Source organism: Typopeltis vanoorti, chromosome 17 (assembly GCF_054136105.1).
Source record: "Typopeltis vanoorti isolate ZY-2024b chromosome 17, IOZ_Tvanoo_1.0, whole genome shotgun sequence".
NCBI lineage: Eukaryota > Metazoa > Arthropoda > Arachnida > Uropygi > Thelyphonidae > Typopeltis > Typopeltis vanoorti.
The window spans coordinates 91,921,558-91,942,181 of record NC_143565.1 but is presented as its reverse complement, the minus strand read 5'-3'; the positions used below and the strand labels follow the sequence as shown (position 1 = coordinate 91,942,181).

General features: G+C 34.9%; 1 long non-coding RNA gene across 2 annotated transcripts in view; it reads right to left on the bottom strand.

The window, feature by feature from the left end:
- Window positions 1-2,093: 2,093 nt before the first annotated feature.
- Window positions 2,094-20,624, bottom strand: part of LOC150097629 (uncharacterized) — a 34,653-nt gene continuing 16,122 nt past the window's right edge. For both annotated transcript variants that reach the window (XR_016549702.1, XR_016549703.1), the window contains exon 3: window positions 2,094-2,521. This is a non-coding gene — a long non-coding RNA (uncharacterized LOC150097629). The remainder of the gene's footprint in view (window positions 2,522-20,624) is intronic.

The following is a 20,624-nucleotide window of genomic DNA, read 5'->3' as shown; positions in this document are numbered from 1 at the left end:
CCAAGAGAGAAGCTATTCAATACGCTGCAGTTATATGGTGTTAATGGGGCATTATATCAAGCAATACTTAGTCTTTATTTGAGTTGTGAGTCAGCAGTTAGAATTGAAGGAAGTACAGGAAGATGGTTTAATGTTAAATCTGGTGTGAGACAAGGATGTACATTATCCCCTCTGTTATTCATTATCTATATGGATCACATTATGAAGGAATGTGGTATTAAACCTGATATCAAAATTGGAGATGTTAATGTCAGCTCTTTGCTTTATGCGGAAGATGTTATACTTCTAAATAAATCTGCTACGTCTGCAAGATTCCCTGACTAAATTGAATAGCTGTTGTAATAGATATGGTATGAAGGTCAGCAATAAAAAGACAAAGACAATGAAAATAGGCAGAATCATTGAAAATGTCAACTGTGTTGTGAATGGAGAACCTGTGGAACAAGTAAAACATTTCAGCTACTTAGGCACAATTTTTACTGAAGATGGTAAACTAAATATAGAAATAGACAACAGAATCAGCAAAGCTGGTATCGTGGGAAGTCAATTGAATAAATTCATATGGAATAAGAAAGAAATTAGTCGGAACACTAAATTAGCTGTATACAAGACTGTGTTCAAACCAATTTTAACTTATGGATCTGAGAGCTGGGTCAGAAGTAAAACACTTGACCAAAGACTAGAGACCGCAGATATGAGAGTCCTGAGAAAGATTAGAGGTGTGAACAGATGGCATCAATGGCAATATCATATTAAAAATGAGGATATTAGGAAAGAACTTGACATTGTCAGCATCCAGGAATGCGTTAGCAGAGCTAATCTCAGATGGTATGGTCACTTAAATAGAATGGGAGAGGAAAGATTAGCAAAACAAGTGTTCTCTGCCAGGTTGGCAGGAAAACGACCCAGAGGAAGACCAAGATATAGGTGGATTGATACGGTACAAAGTGCCTTAGACGATAGAAATATAAGATCTGATAATGTTGGAGTCTTGACAAGTAACAGACTGATTTGGAGGAAAATTGTAGATAGGAAGTTAGTAATGATGTAATTTTTTCATGTAGTACTGTCATATCCTGTACACCCCTTGAGGGTACATGGCAGGAATTTGATGATGATGATGATGATGAAAAATACCATCTTTCCTTTTTTCATTATTAAATAGATAAAATTTTTAAATGCCGAAACTAGTTGCATAACATTCATACTATGAAATCTTCTGAGCATGTGTTCATGAGAAGAGTGAAATGAAAGTCTCAAGGTTTTAATGAAAGCTTATCATGATAAAAAAAATAAATAAAAAAAAAAAAATATATATATATATATATATATATATATATGCTTATTCTAAAACCTAAATTTTAGTCATACCATTACTGCAGAGGTCTAAGACTATTTTTAGAATAAGCATTATCTATAAGGTACCTCCCTAACCTCAACAAGTATGGCTGCATTAATTTGGCAAACATCTAGGAAACAGTCATTCTCAGACCACCTTTAGCTTGACTTCTCCAAATTAATTTCATTGTTAATTCAGTCTCTAGAGGTTTTGTTAGGATATTAGTTCCTTTTCAGTTGCAATCTGAATTGTTTCTACACAATTCTATTGAGTGCTGTTTTAACAAAGTTGTAATTTGTGTTCCTGGTGATACTGGTTAGAAAAACCAATAAAATATTAATAAGTTGTTTTTTGATTCTGGTGTTGTTATACTGTGAAACAACATTATGAACAACTTCTCTTTGTCCATTGCTTTAATAAACATTTAATCAAAATTAATTCAATAAAAAGAATGGACAGGATCCACTAATAAATTATTCATGCTAAATGAAACTCTTCAGCTCTCCATCTCTTTTTGTTTCACAAAAAGGGATTATAAATTCTGTACTATGTTCAGTTGTGTACCTAATCACATCCAACTTTGCATTAGACGATTCTTTCTTACCAGAAATTACCGTGTCAAACTCTATCCATTCTCGTTTTCTCTTTGTGAGTACAAAAGATGACGTTCTCTCTGAATATAAAAAAAAATCACTTTATATGCTTTGTATAAGTTATGAAAGAATGTGAAAATAAATTTACACACTACACAACATACCAAGTGATTTTATATTTATTACATTACCACATACAGACAGAGAGAAAGAACTTGAACAGGCAGGTGAAATCAGAAAACATATAGTGAATATCTTTCCTTTCATTTCTTTTCATATAGTGCAATTAACATGTATACATAAAAAATCTGTGTATTAGAATAACTATTTTCCTCTCCCACATAGAAATTTATTAATTCCTCCAGGTGAGAAAGTCTGAATTCAAAGTGAAACTCTAGCAGGAAGTTTCCCCTTCAAAGTCCTGTCCAAGCACTTCTAAACAAGCTCATTTAGGATTATGAGGTTTGTAGACTGCAAAAACAGATGAATGTCATTTTGTCTTTCATAATTGTGCTACTCTGCAAATGACGTTGGCTTTCAACAAGACGTTAAATCATCCTCAGTCAGGAATAAAACAGGTGGTAGTATTCTGTAAAATCACAATATAATTAACAAGATATAAAGTATTTGATTGTATTTAGTTACAGATTAATCTAGAAGTTTTTTTGTTTTTTTTTTCAAAATTTTGCTCTGCATCTGTGATAATTGATGTCTTACATCTGGGCAAGCATGTCAGAACAACTGCTGCTGTAATTCCATGCTTCAAATCTATAGTTCTGTCCACTTTTATATAGATATAAAAAGGATGCCATTAACATAGTCAAATGGCAATAAATAAGGACTCCTCAGTCCTTACTTAACTCCATTTAACTACTTAACTCAGTCCTCATTTAACCATGAAGAAACTTCACCCAAAAGGATGAGTGCTTTGTATTATGGGATACTAAGGCAATTAATGTGAAGTCATTAGTCTCTATATATACAAGTAACCTTGTTATGAAGAAACTTCATGTGCAAACTTTGTTTGCTTACACTTGGATCAAGAATTAAATGTAATTCCCAATGTAATGTAATTTCTAGGCATTTTTAATTTAATTTATAACCATGCAAAAAAACTTTCTATAACTAGCTCTAATGAGTACTGGGAGTACTTTAATAGTAAGGTGTTATTACACCTTTTTACTACATGTATATGAGATATACACAACTGCATTAATTCAACCTTGATATCTCTTTTGGGCCTGGCACCTACTGATGACATCACAGCAATCCCTCAATTAATGCACCTCTGATTAGTGTGTTTTTGATTAGTGCATCATTTTTTTTTCTGTACCCAAATTCGATATTAGTGCGCCTATATACATCTTAAAAATAAATATTACAGATTTTAAAAATTTTCTATCTATATATTTTTATGGCTAACTATTTTAAAAAATCACTCACCAGGATGAAATAATTTAGTAACCGATTTGGAACATTTTACAAAGTTATTTTTTAATGGCATACAGTACTACACTATTTCCATGTACACTATGTTCCAAATTTACTGCCAAAATTTATGTCGCCTGCTAATTACATAGCATTTTGATGATCATATCTCATGTTTCCTTTGCAGTTGTTTTCCTTACTTTTTTTTATTTTTATTTTTTTATTTTAAAGTATTTTCCCAACCTTTCATCATGAGTAAAAGAATCAGTGAGCAAAAAAGTGGAAGTGTGAAAATAATGTGAAAAATATCTCACTGGAAGAAAAACTTGAAATAATAAAGAAAAATGAACAAGGCGAGTTCAGAGCAAAGACAGGACAAGAACACAAAAATTGGTGAATCAACTATATGAGCAATTTTAAGCAAAGCTGCTGAATACAAAGAGAAAGGTAAGGCTGCTTCAAGTTCATCATACATGCAGACAACTCCAAATCAAAGTATTATAATGATTGAATTAGAGAGACTTCTTTCTACATGGATCGAAGATTGTAACCAAAAACGGATCCCACTAAACACTGACCTTATTAAATCAAAAGCATTAAGCCTCTTTGCAACTTTGAAAGAAAGGGCTATCAATGATGGAAAAGAAGAATTACAGGCTAGTGCTGGGTGGTTTGAGCATTTCAAAAAGAAAAATAGCCTACATAATGTTCTAATCACAGGCAAATCTGAAGTACAGATAAGGACATGGCCACAAATTATCCAGAGATTTTAAAGGAAATTGTGGAAGGAGGAGGCTATTGTGACTAACAAATATTTGATATTGATGAAACCAGCCTTTTTTGGAAGTGAATGTCTTTCAAGACTTTTCTGGCCAAATCAGAGAAATCTCAGCCTGGTTATAATGTTGCAAAGTTGAATGAAATTACTATTAGCAATATGCAAGCCATTTGGAAACACATTCGTCCACATCGTGTAAATGATTTTAGAGGCTTTTTCAAATGAATCTAGGTTAATTAAATCTCATTCTGAGAAACTGAGTGATTCAGACCTGCTACATTTAGATGCACAGCGGGAAGAATATGAAGAAAATTTAATCACTGACAAGCACAAAGAGATTTCACAAAAACAATTTGAAAATATTTTTCGTACAATCGAAGTTTTTAAGCAGCAATGTTTAAAGGCTGACCCTGATGAAGAGAGAAGCAGTAAAATTTGCAGAAGTAGTAGAAGAGGAAATAGGGCCATACTGCCAGTTGTATGAATAAAAGAAACAGAATGACCGCCAAACTACATTAGCGGAATTCTTTGTTAAGAAGTAGAATAATAAATTTATATTTTGAATATGTTTTATTGTCTTTCAGCTTCATGATTTTCTTTTAAATAGGCCCTGAGATATACCCTATTTCTTTTATAAAAAAAATTAAGGTTCAAAAAAGAAATCTGAGAAGCAAATTATACTTTTTCCCATAGGTTATCATATTCAATTAGTGCCTTTTCGATAATGTTTTAAAGAACGCATTCGGCACATTAATCAAGGGATTGCTTGCTTCCTGGAGAGTAGAATTGTTATGCTCATGGCAGGTTTTGCCTGTCACTGAGTTCCCTGTCTTGGAGTTGAAGCGATTCAGCTCAGGAGCAATGAGTTTAGTATGATCCTTTTAGGATTACTCAGTAAGGCTGAGTGATCTTGAAAATCACTCAGAGCTTTTAGTTGGAGAGAGAGAGAGAAGTACCCCCTGCACTTCAACAGTACTTCAGTAACGGTCAAAACTAGTCTGAGTAGTGGCCTTTCCCATACTAGTTTCAATCTTTATCATGAGATACTAAGGCAATTAATATGAAGTCGTTAGTCTCGATATATATAAGTAGCCTAGTCATGAAGAAACTTCACACAAACTTCGTTTGCTAACACTCAGATAAAGGATTGAACAAGAATATAATTTCTTAAATAAAAATTTCACATTTGACAGCCATAGATGCTGAATGATCACTCCCTTACCTCACCGGGTTTTGGGAGTGAAGCCTTCTGCTAGAAGTGGAAAGGTCACAGATGGCCTTTCTACACAGAGTTAGTAATACAATCACAAACATCCATGCCGATGGCAGGATTTGAACCCACAGCCTCTTGACTGGAGAGTGGATATGCTAACCACTCGCCCAACCAGTCCAGCTATAATTTCTTAAACAATATAATTTCTTGGCATTCTTAATTTAATAGCTCCATAAAAGAAAGATCAAATAGACTCTTCAGTCCTAACTCTTTCAATCTGTGATGAAAGAGATCTATAATTGTCATGTATATGAATCTACCATATCCTGCTGGAAAATGTGACCAAGTTCTGCTGTCTATGGAAATATTAAATCCTTCAACATATTTGTGAAGAATAAACCAGTAATGTAGCCAAACATACCAGCAAACCACATATTCACTTCGGGAATGTTTTGAGCAGGTCTGTTTAAGAACATAAATGTTTTCTACTCCAAAACTGTACAGTTTTGTACTCCAAACAGTACAGCATGATTTCACAACATACATCTCTAAAAAGCATACAAAATAATGAATTTCAGATTCTTGACATGCTGTTCCAAATATAGATAGCAGTGGAGTCCCTCTTTAATATTTACAGAAATGTTATAGCTTCTCATTGTAATAAAGTCTTGTCGTCATCATCAAATTCCTGCCATGTACCCTCAAGGGGTGTACAGGATATGATAGTAGTACATGAAAAATTTACATCATTAGTAACTGCCTATCTACAATTTTCCTCCAAATCAGCCTGTTACTTGTCAAGACACATTATCATATCTTATATTTCTATCATCTAAGGCACTTTGTATCATATCAATCCACCTAAATGATCTTGTTCTTCCTCTGGGTCATTTTCCTGCCAATGTGGCAGAGAACACTTGTTTTGCTAATCTTTCCTTGCTCATTCTATTTAAATGACCATACTACCTGGGATTAGCTCTGCTAATGCATTCCTGGATGCTGACAATGTCAAGTTCTTTCCTAATATCCTCGTTTTTAATATGATATTGCCATTGATGCCATCTGTTCACGCCTATAATCTTTCTCAGGACTCTCATATTCTGCAGTCTCTAGTCTTTGGTCAGGTGTTTTACTTCTGACCCAGCTCTCAGATCGATAAGTTAAAACTGGTTTGAACACTGTCTTGTATACAGCTAATTTAGTGTTCCGACTAATTTCTCTCTTATTCCATATGAATTTATTCAATTGACTTCCTACCATACCAGCTTTGTTGATTCTGTTGTCTATTTCCATATTTAATTTACCATCTTCAGTAAAAATCGTGCCTAAGTAGCTGAAATGTTTTACTTGTTCCACAGGTTCTCCGTTCACAAAGCAGTTGACATTTTCAACGATTCTGCCTATTTTCATTGTCTTTGTCTTTTTATTGCTGACCTTCATACCATATCTATTACAACAGCTATTCAATTTAGTCAGGGAATCTTGCAGACGTAGCAGATTTATTTAGAAGTATAACATCTTCCGCATAAAGCAAAGAGCTGACATTAACATCCCCAATTTTGATATCATGTTTAATACTACTTTCCTTCATAATGTGATCCATCTAGATAATGAATAACAGAGGGGATAATATACATCCTTGTCTCACACCAGATTTAACATTAAACCATCTTCCTGTACTTCCTGCAATTCTAACTGCTGACTTCCAACTCAAAGACTAAATACTGCTTGATATAATGCTCCATTGACACCATATAACTGTAGCGTACTGAATAGCTTCTCTCTTGGCACCTTATCATATGTCTTTTCCAGATCGATAAAACTTAAATAGAGATCTTTGTTATATTCCCATGCTTTCTGAACTATTTGTCGTAAAGTGAAGATCTGATGCTGACAGCCTCTATTTGGCCTGAATCCAGCTAGTTCTTCACCAAGCTTTTCTCTACAATTCTTCTCACAGGTTTCTTAAGTATACTTGCATAAATCTTGCCAGGAACACTCAGTAGGGAAATACCTCTGTAATTCTCACATTCAGTTTTATTTCCCTTTTTATATATGGGTACTATTAGAGCTCTACTCCAATCATTGGGAATTCGTCCCTCTGTCCAGACTTTCTGAACTATGCAGTGCAGCCACTGTAAGACTTTTATACCACCATACTTCAGCATTTCTGGTTGAATATCATCTACTCCTGCTGCCTTTCAACATTTAAAGCCTTTGATGGCTTTTTCTACTTCAAGTATGGATATGTATTCCTGTCTGTATGCCTGTTGAGTGTTTTTTTACCACTTGTGAACTCAAATGTATAAAAATAAAGATCTTAAAGATTTTTCATTACAAAATGGAAAATTTTCTATTTTAAAAGGAAAATGTTTTATGTTAATGGTTAAAACAATATTATCAGGCATCCCTTGAGAGACAAGTTCATGGCAGTGGATGCTACAAATTACTCAATTCCTACTGTCAGGAAAGGAGAAATAATGCAAAGGAGAAACTACAGTACGAATAAAAAGTCAACCTAATATCCCAAGATCAACTGAGTGCAGGAAAAAAAAAATTATCAGTAGATGAGCCATACACTGACTAATCACTGATGTATCATAGGTCTTGAGACTTCTCATGTATGTGGCTGATATAAATATTTTATATATATTTATATATATTCTGCCCTTGCCTCCATTATTTTTCTTTTTATATATTTCTTAATTTTTTTTAACCAGTTCCACAGTATAATAATGGTTATAAATAAAAATGGATATACATAATATATATAATACATAATAGCATCAATGTGTGAATGCATTCCAAAAGTCAAAAGGCTGAATAAGGTAGGTGTAAAATGAGTGAATGAGAAAATTAAGCATAAAATCTGGAAGAAGACACTTTGGAGGCAGCACAAGATGAATAATGACAATAATCAGTTGCATGAAAAGTATAAAGAGTAGGCCTGGAGAGTGACTCAGTTAGTAAGGACAAGAAAAGTGCAATACAAGCAGAAATTAGTAAATCAGGTCAAGAACTCTTATGAAGTTTTTTTAAGATGTAGCAAGTAGAAAGAAGAATGATTATGGTAAGAGGATATTAACTGATGTCCCGTATTGGGGCGGGTAGTAGAATATACCCCAACCACACTCCTGCATATTGTAAGAGGCAATAAATGGAGACCCAGTCCCCATGGTATAGCTGGATCCTCTTTGGGGGTTGGGCAAAGAGCTAATCACTCCTCCCTGTAAAAAACTATTTGATTACGGAAACTGCAAATCTGGATGAACAAATGCTCCTGGCGACAGACGTGACTTGCGAGATCCCCAGAAGACAGTTATCTAGCCTGGTCTGATGTGGATAAGGTATATATGACACACCAAGGGGAAAGCCTTTTGAATTCCTTCATGTTGAAAGTCACTTTATGAAGTCACAAAATTTTAAAGATTAGATCATGGATTATTAGATTAGATCAGACTAGAGACAACAAGGCAATATTGTACTCCAGATCAGAGGAGAAGCATGAAAAAGGAGTTGCACTAATATTGAACAAAAGTAACCAAAAGTCTGCTGGAATGGGAACCAGTAAATGAGAGAATTATAAAAGCCAGGTTCTATTCCAAATTTATCAAACTTTCTGTTGTACAGGTTTACACACCTACTAATGATGCAGTAAGATCCAAATTAGATCAGACTAGAGACAACAAGGCAATATTGTATTCCGGATCAGAGGAGAAGCATGAAAAAGGAGTTGCACTAATATTGAACCCAAAAGTCTGCTGGAATGGGAAAGTAAATGAGAGATTTATAAAAGCCAGGTTCTATTCCAAATTTATCAAACTTTCTGTTGTACAGGTTTACACACCTACTAATGATGCAGATGAGGAAATAAAAGAATGCTATGAACAACTCCAAAAGGTAATTAATTCTATTCCAAAACACAATATGATAATATTCATTGATGATCTTAATGCAAATGTGGGTAAAAAGTCATGTGTAGAAGAAAACTCATTAGGTTTTGAAGCTTGGAAACCAAAATGAAAATGGCATGATGTTTGTATCCTTTTGTGAAATGAACAACTTTGTCATAAGAGGAAGCAAATTTAAGCACAGAGAAATACATAAACTGATTTTGACCTCACCAGATGGCAATACAAGAAACCAAATTGATCATGCCGTTATAGACAGTAAATTTGTAAAATCCAAGTTTGATGTGAGAGTCAAACATGGTGCAGACGTTCATTCTGACCACTTCTTGTTAGTGACGAAGTTGAAATTAAAACTTCAAAGTGTATTAAGAAAGAAAAGAAGTTCAAAAACTGCATTTGATACTGAAAAATTAAAAATTAAAGAAACAAGAGAAAAGTGTGCTTTGGAGATAAAGAAAAATAGAGAAAAATCAAGATGTAACAGCAGAAAACAACAAAGTAGAAGAATATTGGAAAAATGTCAGGAACACCTATAATGAAGTTGCTGAAAATGTAATTGGTACATGAAGAAAAAAGAAAAACAAAGAATGTTAACTGCAAAAATTTGGAAGATCATTGAAGAGAGAAAAAAAAAAAGATTAAACTATTAATGAATAATACAAATTCAAAACGATTATACAAGCTATATAACAAACGTTACAACAAACTAAATAAAAGCGTAAAGCAAGCTGCAAGAGCCAACAGGAGAAAATATATTGATGAATTAACAAAAGAAGCACAACATACTGCAGAAAATGGACAAATTAGACAACTTTATCAGATTATAAAATGAATCAATGGTAACAAAAAAGCAATTCCTCCTTCCATTAGAGACAAACAAGGAAAGTTATTAACGCCTGATTCTAAAATTGAAGGTGGAGGGAATATTTTGATGAAACCTCGAATGTAAAGGCAGATACAGGGTCTCAACAGGAGCAAAATATTACAACTGGTGTAATACCCACTTTGAACATTTCTGAAGACAAGATCTCATTGGAGTGAAGTCAAAGATGCCCTGAGACACTAAAATCTAACAAAGCATACAGAAATGACAATATTGATGCCGAAATGTTAAAAGTTGATCTTAACACAATTACTACCAAATTACAGAAGTTATATAATGAAATATGGAAGACAGATAAAATTCCTCAACAATGGAAAGAAGTAGTAATTATAAAAATTATAAAAAAAAAGGAGATCTGACCAAGTGCGAAAATTGGAGAGGAATAAGTCCGTTTTCAATTCCCGCAAAAGTTTTTACCAAAATTATAATTAATAGATTTTTAAAAAAAAGAAATCAAAAACTTATTAAGAGAAGAACAGGCAGGTTTCCAGACCAGATGTGAAACCATCCAACAAATATTCACTCTTAGAAATATAAATGAACAATGTGTAGAATTTCAAGCTCCACGCTACCAAAACTTAATCAATTTTAGTAAAGCATTTGACTCAGTAGATAAAGAGAAACTTTGGAAAATATTAGAAGAATACCTTATAAATTTCTCAACGTTATCAAGAATATGTATAATGGCAGCAAGTCTTGCGTGGAAGTAGATGGAAAACTTAAGACTTCTTTATCACAGAAATTGGAGTTAGGCAAGGTCATTAATCATCAAAAGAGAGGAATAAGTTAGTATTTTACAGCTAAAAAGTGATGACTTTGCTCATTGTGCAGAAACTGTGGGTCTTCATATAAATAAGAAGAAAACCAAATTCATGTGAATAAATGAAAAATCAAATAAAGAAATTAAGTTAAAAAATAAAACAATTGAAAATCTTGATACTTTTACATACCTTGAATCAATAATAAATAAACAAGGCGGCACTGATAAAGACATTTTACAAAGAATTGCTAAAGCAAAAACTGTTTCAAGTCATTAAATAAATTACGGAAAGCATCAAATATTACAGTTAAATTGAAAATTAATAAATATAAATCTATTGTGCGAGCAGTACTGTTATATGGCTCCTGAAACTTGGAAACTTACCAAGGCACAAAGTAATAAATTGGATATTTTCTAAAACAAATGTTTAAGAAGAATTTAAAACATTTTCTGGCCAATTTCAATCATTAACAAGGAACTTTTAAAGAAAACTTTCTCTAAGTCAATAGATAAAGAGATTTGCCTAAGAAGATGGAAATGGACTGGTCATGCTTTATGCATAAGGACAAACAGAATTCCCCAAGTAGTATTGAGTTGAGAACTAGAAGAGAGATGCTCTAGAGGTCATCCAAAATTAACCTGAGAAGAATGATGGAAACCAAAATGAATGAGCAGGATGGGTGAGTTGGGTAGAAGCAAGATCAGCTGCAAAGGACAGGGACAGATGGAAAACCACCATTGCAGTCTTATGTGCCAGTAGGCATGGAAAAGCATTGATGATGATATTAATTGATGAAGGTGGAAGATTGGTAACTTCTGCACAGAGGAAATAGTCAAGGTATTAAGTGAGCAGTTCATCAGTGTGAAATCAGAAGCTCAAGTGTAGAGAATGAAATGAGAGCACTTCATGGTAAGCATGCAACAGGTATACAAGGAGTTAAGCTAGATGTCAATAAGCAACAGAATGACATATCACCATGTGTCTTAAAGGAATGTTCCAAGGAATTAGCATCGGCCTGGTCCTACTTGTTTAACAAAAGTCTTACAACAGCACAAGTTCCAAAGGAGTGGAAGGAAGGCACAATTGTTCCACTTCACAAAATTAGCAATATGGCTAAGGAAACAAATTATGGGCCCCATCTGTATATCTGGAGTTATAGCTCAAGTATTGGAGAGGTTGATGAGAGATAGGATACAAAATAAGGTTGATAAGAGTAGTATTCTCTGTGCTTGCTGGCATAGGCTTGTTAAAGGGAGGTTGTGTTTTAAAAACTTGCTTATGTACTATAACAAGGTGACAAATGTACTGAACAAGGGAGATGCATATAGTGATGTACTCAGATTTTGCAAAAGCTTTTTTTGATAGCTTGCCATACCACAAGTTCATCACTAAACTAAAGCAGATGGGATTGGATAACAGACTAGTGAGTTTACTCAAAAGAGTAAAGTCACTAGTGGTGTGCCACAAGGGTCTGTTTAGGGACAGTGCAATTTAATTTGTATATCAATGATATTGGGAAAGGTTTAACTAGTGATACACAACTGCTTGCAGATGATGTGAAACTGGGGACAGTGATAAGGAATCAAGCAGATGTGGCCTTACAGGAGATACAACTCATACAACTTGTTTACTATGAGTAAACAAGTTGTATGAGTGGGCAACAGTATGGAACTCTCAATTCAATGTTGAAAGCATTTAGTTCTGAAATTTGGTAGGCAACAATCAAATGCAAAGTATGCACTTGGTGAGAAAATTCTGGAGAATGTTGAGGAGATAAGAGACCTTGGAGTGGTGGTGGTGGATAAGGATCTGAAGTTCAGAGGTCACACTGCACAAGTTATGAAGACATCACATCAGATTATAGCAACAATGTGAGGACCTTACACTTGCAGAAATGAAGAGGTTCTGGTTCCATTATATAACACCTTTATTAGGCCTCATATGGATTACTGTGCATGTGACTGTGGGACCCAAGTTTGCATCTACTAGCGAGTGGCCTTTCTACAGTTGCTCCCAAGATTTTGTAAGTTGAACATTTAAAATATTTGGTTCCTATTGGTCGCTGAGTAATCAATATCTGAAAGGATCACTGTCTGGCTTTCTGTGAAAGTGACAGACAAAGTCACTTTCACAGAAAGTGACTGTTCGTGTCAGAGACCAGATGGAAAGCAAGAGGATAAAAATCTTACGTGGCTCAAATCAGACTAGGCAGAAACCATAAACCAGGCAGAAGACAAAACCTTCTGTCTAACCATAGTAACCCCATGTCAGAGATTTACCTTTTTTCATAAGGGAACTCTAGGTACAAGCATAAAATACTAAAATAAAGAGCCTAAAAGGCTTCATTCTGGAAAGTTATTTATATAAAAGATACTATTATTATTATTAACACCAGACCTTCGTGGAGTTAAACAATTCACCATAGGAGGCACACACTGCTATACACAAAGCCCATCAAACTGTGCTGCTTTAAACTCATTCAATGTATCTGCATTCACCACACTGCAGGCAATGCATTCCACTCTCCAAAGAGTGGAATGCATAAGGAATAAAGAACTTGCTTCTTATGCCCCTACTCACCCTCCCCTCCTTACACAACTTCCAGGTATGTCCTCTTGTACTACCCCTTCTCTCATTCTATAAAAACTTTCTTCCACATTAAGTTGATCACTACTTAATGTGGAAGTAGTTAGTAAATAATGAGCCATTACCAATTTAAATGTCTCAATCATATCCCTTCTCTTCCTGCTATTCAGAAGCTTTACAAATGGCATTCCTGCAGTATGTCCTCCTATCCCACTTCCCAAAAACCAATTATGACCCTAATCAGTCTTCTCTAGACCCTTTCCAATATATCATCATCACCATGAAAAAAAAGGTAACTCTATGACATGCATTTACTATGGTTCAAATCAGAGACCAGGCAGAAAACCTTCTGCCTGGTCTCTGATTTGAACTAACATAAGAATTTTACCCTCTTGCTTTCCATCTGGTCTCTGACAAGAACAGTAGGCCCATTCATATTAGCTGACTTTATCTGTCACTTTACCAGGCAAAGGCTAGGCACAGTTTTCAGATGGAGCCTACTGATTCACAGAAAGCCAGACAGTGACCCTTTCAGGTATTGATTACTCAGAGACCAAGCGGAACCAAAATATTTTAAATGTTCAACTTAAAAAAATTGAAAGAAACCTAATAGAAAGGTCACTCACTAGTAAATGCAAACTTGATTCCCAGGGTCATTGCCTTGAGTGGCTGCAAAACCTTTTGAACCACTGCAAGTGGTTCAAAACAGTATCAGGGAAACCTAAACACACTAATAAAAGGAGATTATACGAACTTGTGGACTGGGTTCATGTCTTTTAAGTAGTGCTAACCTAGGCAATACCCATGCTGAAGGCTACATTCTCATAAGCTCTCAGGAAAATTTTGAATTTGACTATAAATAAAAAATAAATATATAATATCCTTTATATGAATAAATCAACAGTATTAATTACATTTAATACTTTTTTTGTAGATATGTATTTGTCAGTGTTCCAATGAAAATAAAAAACCAGGAGGTTACAGCCACAAGGAAGAAGCATGAATTGCATCAGCTAAGGTGCATTTTGAATTAGCTTGCACATATGCACTGTTTGCTAGTCTGTAAGCTGACAATATCAACTGAAAAAAAGTGCTGCATCCAATATTAATTAGCTTACCTATAACGTTTATCTAATTTCTAAAGCCTACTTAATTTTATTATGCTTTAACTCACTGCCTTCAGCAGTGAATTAAAGTATAATAAAAGGATAATAACACCAGGCTCAACTCTAACAATATAAAGGGGAAAAAAAATTAACTAATATTTGTTCAAAGTGTGTTCACCAACTTTTTGTCTCCAAGTAGAGCCTGGTCTAACCAAAGGTAGCAGACTCCTAATATGTAGGGTGAATACAAATGATCTGAGTGGTTTCAAAATTAAACTTTACAAGGAAAACTAAAATGCATGCTGAAATGAACCTTACCATCATTAGAAGAAAACTTTAAAAAATGTTTTAGTATGTAGAATTCAGTATGAATGGCTCCACACACAAAATGATTCTCTGTTTTATCTCAAGCACTTTCACTGTATTTTACAATAACTGTTCCCAATACTATCATATTCTCTCCTTTAAATTTTCCTGAAGACCATCAAGTTTATTTCAAGCAAAGCTTAATTTTGCTTACAGTGACAGACCATACACTTGATTCACAGTATAGCTCTAAAAGAAGAAATTTGTGGGAAATGCATTAGAGGTAGGAACATATAGCAGTCAGAAAATATTCCTCCTCTGAGCACACACAGCAATCATAGCATTGTTTAGGAATGTTACAATGTCACTGTTGATAGCAGCACATTATCTGGCTGATAAACATTTCTCTCTTCCAACAATGCTGGAACATTAGTCAAATTTCTAATATATTAAAAAGTGACTACATCAGCAACTGTAGCACAAAATCTTTAGGAGACTAGCCTCATATGTTTAATTCTACGATGAGGATTTTCACTTCCCTATACCTAAACATATGATCTCACCATCCTGGTGAAATGCTGTCTCATTACAAAATTTTGGACAAATAGGTCTCATTTGCACCAAGAGTCTATATCAATAAGGTTTATAACACAGCGCACTGTTATAGGGACAGGAAGCAAGACATTCCTTCAATCTTTCATACTACTGACTGAACTGGATGCAGCTAACAGCTAATTTAAAGCATTGATTTCCGAGGCTGCGCTTAAGGAATCATCAACCACTACAACCATTTTTGCAACGCTAACCCCTGGCTTTTGCAGATACACCTAGTATCTTGAAATTGTCCACACCACTCTCAAATTGAATGTTCATATAGAGAATATTTATAGAACTTTCTCCAAAAACTTCATCAGTCAATGGAGTTTTTGGAGGAAAGTGTAGAAGTGCAGCTATTGCTATGTCAATAGCTGCACTTCTAGTAGAATTACGATGGTGGTCTGTAAGGTTCTCGGCCTAACAATGAAAAAAATAATTTATAATTTCAAAATTATTTTTATTTTTCAACATAATCTCCCTTAAGACTAATTCATTTATTCCAGCGATGCTTCCGCACCATTATCCCGTCCCTGTAGATCTGCAAAATACCCTTCTACAGCTGCAATCACCTCTTGATTTGAAGAAAAATGCTGACCAGCAAGGAAGAGTTTTAGTTTTGGGAAGAGATAGAAGTCAGAGGGAGCCAAATCTGGGGAATAGGGTGGATGTTTCAACAATTCATAGTGCAGATCCCCTAATTTTCCCATTGTCAAAACACCCTTGTGGGTAGGTGCATTGCTCTGATGAAAGACGATTTTTTTCTTCTGCAAACCAGATCTTCTCTCACAAATTTTTTCGTCCAGTCTGGTTAAAAGATTGGAATAAAATTCCCCAGTTATTGTTTTACCCTTTTCAAGATAATTAATAAACAAAATGCCTTTAGCATCCCAAAACACTGATGCAATGATCTTTCCTGCTGATGGAACCGACTTTGTCTTCTTTGGAGCTGAACAAGTGGCTTCTGTCCACTGTTTTGACTGCTGGTTGGATTCTGGTGTGTAATGGTGAATCCAAGTCTCATCCATAGTAATAAATCGACGCACAAAATCAGTTTTATTCTTGTTAAAATGCTCCAAGCACTGTTCAGAGATTTTCGTGCGAGTGCGTTTTTGATCTGCTGTGAGCAAGCGTGGCACCCATCTTCTGCAAAGCTTTTTCATTTGCAATTCTTCATGCAAAACATATCCTACACGTTCTTTTGAAATGCCTATAGTCTCAGCAATTTCACGTACTTTGACTCGCCAATCATCCAATACCATATCGTGCACTTGATCAATGATTTCTTTTTGGACATCTTTCACGTGGATCATCTTCAAGTCTGGTATGGCCACATTTAAACTCGGTAGTCCATTTCTTGATTGTCGAAAACGAAGGAGAAGAGTGTCCATAAACTTTTATGAACTTCGAATGAATTTCTTTAGGCATTAAATCTTCTTTTACAAAGAATTTTATAACTGCATGATACTCAATTTTATCCATTTCAAGGGATACAGACAACACTTTTGCTTCAGAAAACAGCTGTATAAAACAAATTACTCGATAGAATGACTTACAATTTCACATGGATGCTTATGACAGATGTAGCAACTTAGAAAAAAAAAATCGTGCCGATAGCATTGCCATCTATGGTTGAGGCCAAGAACTTTTCAGACCACCGTCGTAGGTCAGCAGCAACATCAACACCTACTCCAATACGCCAAAACTTTCACATTTTCCTTTTTAATAGGGCCAGTTTTAATTCTGCATGCTATTTAATTTTCTTTAAATAAACTTTTGAAATTATAGAGTGAAAGCAAAGGATTTAAATATAGTTTTTAAACTAAATTACAAACTCCAATTACATCTCTTCTCCATTTCCTATTAATTAAACTTAACAACCATCTGATTTTTGTAACCAATGTTCTTACAATCCTTCCATGCAAATACTGTACCCAACTGAATACCTTCATCTCTCTTAGTAACCAAAGCTATGAGCCATAATTCATAGCAATCTCATCAAAGACTTATATAAACATAAATTGTTTTCTCCTACAAGTTAAACTTCTTTTAAATAAACCAATGAGCTTTATTGTAGTCCCTTACAAATATGCCTCCTGAAACTGGTTGGACTAAAATAACTCCTTATCTATTATGCTATCTAATACTATCTTTGGACCAAATCACATATACAGTGGAACCTCGGTTGTCGAACGCCTCTCACCGCAAACAAATCGGTTCCAGAACATATTTTCCAAACCCAAAACGCACCAGTTTCCGAACAGAATCTCGGTTCCCGAACAGGCAAACTGGCAACCAACTGATCCCCTGGCAGTGTTGTACGGCAGGAGAGCGTCACTTACTCCGCAGCCTCCTCTCAATCCAGACACCTGCTCGAATTTGCAGTGCCTTTTCTTGATTTTCTTTGTTTTGCTGTTGTTTTTTTTTATATAAATTATTATTAAATAAGCCACCATGGGACTGAAGAAGGATAGTGATAGCAGCAAAGCGAAAAGAAAAGTTGTTAGAACCACAATAGAGGTGAAAAAGAAATCCTATCTAAACATGAAAATGATGTTCATGTCTCGGATCTTGCTGTGCAGTTCGGTATAGCGATATCAATGATCTGTGCAACTCAAAAATAAAGAGGTGATAAAGGGAGCTGATGTTGCAAAAGGAGTGAATGTTCTTACTAAACAAAGATGTCAGACAACTGAAGCAGTGGAAAAATTGTTGCTGATTTGGATAAACAAGAAACAGTTGGCTCTGGTGATAGTGTTTCTTAGTAAGTAATTTGTGAAAAAGCGAGGCGATTACATGATGATCTGTCTTAAAAAACCTGGTACGAGTGGTGCTAATAATAAGGCTTGGGTAACCAGGCAATTTTTTATTCAGTGGATCCAGGAAGTCTTTGTGAGAAAACACCTTCAAGAAAATAAATTTGCCATTAAAATGCCTTCTTGTGACTCCAGGCTTGGAGAATGAGTTGGTGGAGGAGTTTGATGTTTATCACAGTGAAGTTCCTGTCCCCTAACATGACACCTCTAATTCAGCCCATGGACGATCATTTCGAACTTTAAGAAACTCTGCACCAAAGCACTGTTTCAAAGGTGTTTTGAAGTGAGCTTTGACACAGAATTAACACTCAGAGAATTCTGGAAAAATCACTTCAATATCCTCCATTGCTTAATATTCTTGACAAAGCCTGGGTGCAAGTGACTTACAGGACCATAAACTCAGCCTGGAGAAAATTGTGGCCAGACTGTGTAGCACACAGAGACATTCAAGGCTTTGAGGGTGAGTATGTTGCTGTTGTTGATGATGTTGTGTCTCTGGGAAAAAGCATGGGCTTAGAAGTTGGCAATGTCGATGTGGAGGAATGAGCTCACCACGGAAGAACTGGAACACCTTCAGAAGGAGGCAGTAAAAGATGATTGTTGAAGAAATGTTTTCAGAGACAGAGGAAGGAAGGGAGGATTCCTAGTTCTTTGATCAAAGAAATGTGTGTGAAATGGGAGTAAGCTGCAAAGTTTTGTGGAAAGAGATCACCTTTTTTATCTGTATTTTATCTATTTTGTGTTTATTCTTTTTATGTAAGATTTTATGCATTTTCATTATTTTTGTATATGATTTTATGCATGAAGTACTGTTGTAAAGGTTTAAATAAGCAATCATCTAAGATTCGAGAACGGATTATTCTATTTTACATTAATTCTTATGGGAAAATGGTTTCAGTTTTCAAACAAATCAGTTTCAGAACAGCCTTTAGGAACGAATTATGTTCGACAACTGAGGTTCCACTGTATAAGCAATGACTATTCTGCAGTTCTTTCTCATATACTCTAATTAATTGTTTACATATACGGATTGTTTTTTATTGCACCTATATATTTTGCGCTTCATCAACATATACATCCACAAATTACATTCAATATAAAGACAAAAATTCTTGGCTATCTTGCTCATCAACAACTGCACAAATGATATTGAGGATTAAGAAAAAATTAAAATCCTGGGGCATAATTCCAAAGATTTCTTTTCCTCTCAGTTGCTAATAAACTAGATCATCATCAAATCCCTGTTACATACCCTCAAGGGATATAACAGGATATCGTGATAGTACTACATGAAAGGCAGGGCCATACTTATGCACAGGTGCACGCTGCTCTAGTGTTGCCCCTGAAAAACTAAGGCCAATTTAAGTACTTGGGCCTCACCCATGGGAAAAATGTACATACAGCCCTGATGAAAGGTTACATCATTACTACTTATCGACAACCTGCCTACAAATTAATCTGTCAGGACTCCAATATCATCCAATTTTATATTTTCATCTTCTAAAGCACTTCTTACTGCATCAATCCACCTAGATTTTGGTCTTCAATGGCACTTTTTACTGCCATCTTGGCAAAAAACACTCATTTTCCTATTATGTTTGAATAACCATACCATTATTAGTTCTGTTATATTCCTAAATGCTCACAATCTCAAGTTCTTTCCTAATATCCTCATTTTTAATATGATACTGAAAAAAACATGCCATATGTTTCCTCCTCCAATCATTTTGAGAACTCTCATATCAGTAGTCTCCAGTCTTTGATCAAGTGTTTCATTTCTAACCCAGCTCCTCAGATCCATAACTTAAAACTGGTTTGAAAACATTGTCTTATACTGCAAGGTCTCCAACATTCCAGCTTTGCTTATTCTATTGTCCCTTTCCATCTTCACTAAAAATTGTGCTCAGATACCTGATATGTTTCAAGAGTTCAATAGGTTCTCCATTCAAAATGCAGTTAATGCTTTCAATGTTTCTCCATATTTTTTGTTGATTTTCATACCAAATTTATTACAGCAGTTATTCAATTTAATCAAGGAATCCTGTAGACTTATACTGGATCTATTTAGAAGCATAGCAACATGTGCATAAGGTAAAGAGCTGAAATTAACATCTCCAATTTTTATATCAGGTTAATACCACTTTTCTTAATGTGATCCACATAAATGATGAATAACAGTGAAGATAACATGCATCCCTGTCTCACACTTTGAATCTTAAGTCAGCAGTGAGATCAAAGGAGGTATAGAAAGATAGTTCAAACCATCTTCCTGTTTGGAAGATGCTTTGAACTATCTCCTGTATTACCTTT